At 36.7% G+C, this 6,289-nt stretch overlaps 1 protein-coding gene across 1 annotated transcript in view; it reads right to left on the minus strand.

The window, feature by feature from the left end:
* The window catches only part of LOC100944423 (E3 ubiquitin-protein ligase MARCH1), an 851,823-nt gene that overhangs the window by 267,340 nt on the left and 578,194 nt on the right, over positions 1–6,289 (minus strand). The gene's annotated exons all lie outside the window — the stretch shown is intronic.

Below are 6,289 nucleotides of genomic sequence, written 5' to 3' on the forward strand. Positions count from 1 at the left end.
TTTTTTTTAGTAAAGATGGAGCCTTTCTTTTGCTCAAGTTGGTCTCAAACTCGTGAGTTCAAACAATCCACCCTCCTTGACTTCCCAGAGTGTTAGGATTACAGGCATGAGCCACCATGCCTGGTCTTGAACTTCTTTCTATCATGATACATTTGCCTTTTCTAGAATATAACACCAGTGGAGTCACAAAGTGTGCACTTGTGTCTTTTCACTTAGCATAATCTTTTTTGATACTCATCCATGGTGTTATCGTATCAGGAGTTCACACCCAGTTACTGGTAAGTAGAATTCTTATGCTATGGATATACTACCATTTGTTTACCTATGTACCATTTGATGGGCAATTGGCTTCTCACACACACACAATTTGGGTATTATAAATAAAGCTGTTACAAATATTTGAATATACACTTTATGTGCATGTGCACATGTATTTTTATTTCATTTGGGTAAGTAGGAGTGGGATTTCTGAATTATATGGTAGATGTATGTTTGACTTGGTAGGAAACTGCCAAATTGTTGCTTCACATGTTTATTGATGTCTGGCATTGTCAGTCTTTTGAATTTTAGTCATCCCAGTGGTATGCAGTACTTCTTCATTGTGGTTTTAATTTTCACTGTTATAATAAATAATAATGTTGAACAAGTATCTTTTTGTGTGCGAATTTACCATCTATGTATTTTCTATGGAAAGTATTTGTTCCAAATCTTATGCCCATTTGGGGGGTTTCTTTTCTTCTGGTATGATTTACTTTAAAACAGGGGTCCTCAAACTTTTTAAACAGGGGGCCAGTTCACTGTCCCTCACACCACTGGAGGGCCGAACTGTGGGCCCCTGGACCAGTCGGCTGTTAAGCAGGACAGATAGTGGTGGCAAAAACACCCAGCAGGCCGGATAAATGTCCTGGGCAGGCCACATGTGGCCTGCAGGCTGTAGTTTGAGGATGCCTGCTTTAAAAGAATGCCATAAAGTAAAGAAAACCATGTACATTAGGTTTCAAAAGACTGACTTTTTACTCCCCAGCTCTGGGTCCTAAGCAACAAGATTTGATTGCTAGTCTCCCAGGGACTATGGACTAAAATCTTAAACATAATTTTGAGAATCAGAGAATAAATACAATATGTACTCCTTTAGAGGCCTTTTAAAATACACATCTCATTTTCTCCTTAAGTTCTCTCTAAGAAATTGCAAAAATGAGGTGGCACCTGTGGCTCAAAAGGGTAGGGCACCGGCCCTATATGCCAGAGGTGGTGGGTTCAAACCCAGCCCTGGCCAAAAAAAGAAAGAAATTGCAGAAACAGTGTTTTTTTTTTCCGTCCTTTTTTTGTCTTTCTCTGTACCAAGTCATACCTCGTAGTGAGGAATACGTCCGAGCAAGATGCTGTTCATTAATTTACTAAGAATACTTCAGTGGTTCATTGACTAGTCCTTACAGTTTTGTACAACTCAGATTAGTGTGCTTCTGAATATTAATGGTTTCTTATCAAGAAAGCCTCAAATCATATACTCCCAGAAGGAGTAGGGTAACCAAATTAAGAATCAACAACCCTTTCTTGAGTATCTAGCTCAATAACAAGTATAAAACACACTGCTAAAAATAGTTTATTGCTAACAGGAGAACCAGCCAACAGCAGGCTGGTTCTCACATGGCATCTCCCCAGGATTGTAGTTAGAAAGCGACTGTGGCTGGTGTCTTCAGATGGACTGCTTGGACTGCATGTCCTGGGTGGCTAGCCCCCATGGCTGGGAGTTAACGCTGTCTGCCAGCTGGGAGCTCAGCTGGGGCTGCGAGAGTGCCATGTGTCACAGTGTAACAACCCCACAGGGCCTTGACATGGCAAAGGAAGGGCCTGGGATTGACAAATGTCATTTCCACCATATCCCTTTGGTCATTCTAAGTTGTCTGAGATGCTTACATTGAACTGAGTAACACATATTGTATATCAAAGCAGTACCCTGAACCCCATAAACACATCAATGTACAAAGTTATGATTTAATAAAAAATAATTAATTTAATTAAAAAAAGATGTCTGAGATGGTAAAAATTTTAACATATTTGGCAGCAACTCCATAGAGCTTGTAGTATGTAGTTGATGGTTCTAAATTTCAATTCCAGGTAGTTTTTATATTTCCATGTTTTCTCTAAACAATTCAATCAGTTTTTGAAATAGAGACTTACATTTCACTTTTATTCCTAGCTTTCCCTAGAGCCTTCCTCTTCACATTTATTTAATCTCTACTCAAATATATTTGCCTCTTACCTGATTTTGCTTATTTTTATATTTGTTTTATTGTATGTATTCTTACCAACTATGTCAAATCATTTGTAAAATAAGACAGGAAATGCATGAACGAGTAAATGAGCATGAATGGATGAATGGTTTCTGGTTCCTAAGGAATAATATGAAAAAATACTTCAGTATAATTCATTTGCTAATGTGCACTTGCCTTTCCCTCTGCAAAATTCTTTCTAGGGATTTACCATTGAAAATTTTATTTGGCAATTTTACCTACAGCCATAATTTTTCTCATACAATAAATAGAATTTGAGTGTTCTAATTTTTACCTTCTTAGAATGTGATTTATTGTGGAGAGTACTAGAATAGTACATCTATCACACTATAACTTTTATCTGCTTCTGATGAATTCTAAGAGCCTAGAACATTACAGTACACTCAATAATTTAATTTTCTGCAAAATGAGCATGATTCTAAATTACTAAGTGAGATAGTATGTCAGTATGTAAAAAACACTAAAATAGAATCATGGCACCTTATTGGTAGTGAATATTCCTAGTAACAGCAGTTGTTATAATACTTGTGGAAGTCTTTTATAGATTCACTAGAGATCTATAGTGATCTTTAAATTATTAATTGGTTGCATTTCAACTAAGAATACTCTTCTTTTTCTTTAAAAGAATATTTGTAAATTAATAATACTGGCCTACTATAGTAAGTTTAACACATAATGAAAGTGAAACCAACTAAATGCTATAAAATATTATAAAAGTCACTTTCTTTTTGGAATTACTTTAGGAACCTATTTTAATCAGACACATAACCCATTTAACTCTTCTGTCTCACTGTAGCACTTACATCAGATCATGAGTGTTTTTCATGCCCTGGAACTTGACTGTAAGTTATGAGTGCTTCTCCCTGTCCTTCACCCTCAAAGGAAAGGGGTGACACTGAAAAGGAAAAGTGGGTAAGAGCCCTCAGTGTTAGAAGGACCTCTCTCCCCTTCAGAAGTACAAAGTGGTACCTGCTTCCCTGATCCTCAAGTACAAAAACTAAAAGATGAGAAAACAGAGTGTAGCTACAACTGAAGATTTTTATCTGAGCACCTCTTGTTTCTAATTCTTTTTCTTAAGGGGTACATGTTTTACTTGTATCTTTTTATTTTAAATTAATATGAGGGTACAATTTTTTAGGTTACACTGTTCTCAAGTTCCAAGGTAAAGTTCAAGTTTCAGTTGAGCCTTTCACCCAAGGGGGTGTGCTGAACTCCCTCGTATTTTGTGATTTAGGTGAGAATCTACTGCTTGCCCTCCCTCCTACCTTCAACTGCCCTCCCCCTCCCCACGTCCTTGTCCCTCTTCCCTCCCTCTTGCTACACTATCTTTGTGTTTTATTATTCTTGTGGACCTGCAATTGTTTATATATTGGTTTTATATTAATATTGTGTACATGGATAGGTTTTTCCCTTCTTGAGATACTTTACTAAGAAGAATATGTTTCAACTCCATCCAGGTAAACATAAAAGATGTAAAGTCTCCATTATTTCTTATGGCTGTATAGTACTCCATGCTATACATATACCACAGTTTGTTAATCTGTTCAAGGGATTACGGGAATTTAGATTGTTTCCATGACTTGGCAATTATGAATTGAGCTGCAATAAACATCTGGTGCAAATGTCTTTGTGGTAAAAATTATTTTTGTTCTTCAGGGTATGTACCTACTAAAGGAATTGTGGGATCAAATGCAAGGTTGACTTTTATTTAAGAATTCTCCATACTTCTTTCCAAAATAGTTATATTAATTTGCAATTGCACTTGCAGTGCAAAAGAGTTCCTTTCTCTCCATATCCATGCCAGCATCTGCTGTTTTGGGATTTTGTGATGAGGGCTAATCTTACTGGAGTTAGGAAATATCTCAGAGTGGTTTCAATTTGCATTTCTCTGCTGATTCGAGATGATGAGCTTATTTTCATGTGTTTGTTAGCCATTCACCTGTCATCTTCAGAGAAGTTTCTGTTCAAGTCTCTTGCCCACTTATAAATGGGATTGTTTGCTCTTTCCTTGTTGATTAATTTGAGTTCTCTATAGATTCTAGTTATCAGACCTTTGTCAGATTTGTAACATGCAAACATCTTCTCCCATTCCAAAGGCTGTGTGTTTGCCTCAGTTGTGGTACTCTTAGCTATGCAGAAGCTTTTTAGCTTGATCAAATTCCAGTTATTTATTTTTTGTGTTGCTCCAATTGCCAGAAGGGTGGTCTTCCTCATAAAGTCTTTTTCCAGGCCAATATCCTCATCATCTCCCCACACTTATATTGTTTTGTGTCTTAAATTTAAATCTTTTATCCAAATGAGAATCAATTTTTGTCAGTGGTGAGAAGCATGGGTCCAGTTTCAGTCTTCTACATGTGGCTAACTAGTTCTCCCAGCACCATTTGTTAAATAGGGATTCTTTTCCCCATTGCATGTTTTTGTTAGGTGATACGTGGCTGGGTTCAACTCTAGATTCTCTATTCTAGTCCATAGGTCTATATCTCTATGTTTGTGCCAGTACCATGCTACTTTGATCACTATAGACTGGTAATATAGCCAGAAGTCTGGTAACATGATGCCTCCAGATTTGTTTTTACTTCTAAGAATTGTATTGGCTCTTTGGGGTTTTTTTTTTGTTGTTGTTGTTTGTTTTTTTGTTTGTTTTATTTTTTTGGCTCCATATGAAGCAGAGTAATATTTTTTCAAGTTATTCAAAGTATGACATTGGTGCTTTGATGTGGATTGCATTAAATCTATAGATTGCTTTGGGTAGAATGGACCTTTTAATAATGTTGGTTCTGCCCAGCCACAAGCCTGGTATGTTCTTCCATTTGTTAAGATCTTCTGCTATTTCTTTTCTCAGTTTCATAGTCCTCTATATCGAGATCTTTCATGTTCTTTGTTAAATAAATTCCCAGGTATTTCATCTTTTTTGGAGCTACTGTAAAAGGTGTAGAGTCTTTATTTTATTGTCAGCTTGACTGTTATTGGCATATAGAAAGACTACTGATTTGTGGGCATTGATTTTGTATCCTGAGATGTTTCTACTTCCTTGATCACTTCTGAGACCTCTGAAGTTGAGTCCCTAGGGTTTCCACGTATAAAATCATGTCATCTGGATTCCAGAGTGAGAGTTTGACCTCCTCTGGCCCCATATGAATACCCTTAATTTCTTTTTCTTGCTTGATTGCAATGGCTAGGACTTCCAGCACTATGCTGAATAGCAGTGGTACAGGAAGCATTCTTGTCTAATTCCAGTTTTGAGTGGAAATGCTTCCAGTTTTACTCTATTCAATATGATATTGACTATGGGTTTGTCGTATATGGCCACTATCAATTTAAGAAATGTCCCACTTAAGCCTATTTTATTAAGTGTTCTTATAACAAAAGGATGCTGGCTATTGTCAAAAGCCTTTTAGGCATCAATTGTAAGAATCATGTTCTTTGTTTTTGATTTTATTTATGTGATGTTTTACCTTTATGGATTTATGTATGTTGAACCAACCTTGCATCCCTGGGATAAAACCTAGTTGATCATGGTGTATAATTTTTTTAGTGTGTCTCTATATTAGCTTGTATTTTAGAGGAGCCAGCTCCCTTCTCTCATCCCCATTGTGGGAGCCCATAACTTCAGCCTGGCCAATTAGAATTCTCCTCTTCATTGGCTATACTGTTCGGTTTAGGGATGGGCACAGTATCTCAAGTTGGACCCAAAAAAGCACTTCTGTACATTTTATTTGTCACCCTTCTTCAAAAATGTATTCTCTTTCTATCAGATTTGGTGGGCTGCCATTATGTAAGTTTGTATCTACCCGCATATAAAGTGAGATAAATTGAGAGACATGAATCTAGTCATGCCCAAACTTTTCAGTAACATAAGTAAATAAAACATCTCTCCCGGCTTTTCTCTTAACACTTGTTTTTTGACTAAAGCTAATTTGAGCTATATGTTAGTCACTTAGAACCACACAATGCATCAGGAATTGGAGTGCTACAAATAATAAAACAAAAATGGG

The sequence above is a fragment of the Otolemur garnettii genome, unplaced genomic scaffold (assembly GCF_000181295.1).
Source record: "Otolemur garnettii isolate 467f Iridium unplaced genomic scaffold, OtoGar3 scaffold00085, whole genome shotgun sequence".
In the NCBI taxonomy this organism is placed as follows: domain Eukaryota; kingdom Metazoa; phylum Chordata; class Mammalia; order Primates; family Galagidae; genus Otolemur; species Otolemur garnettii.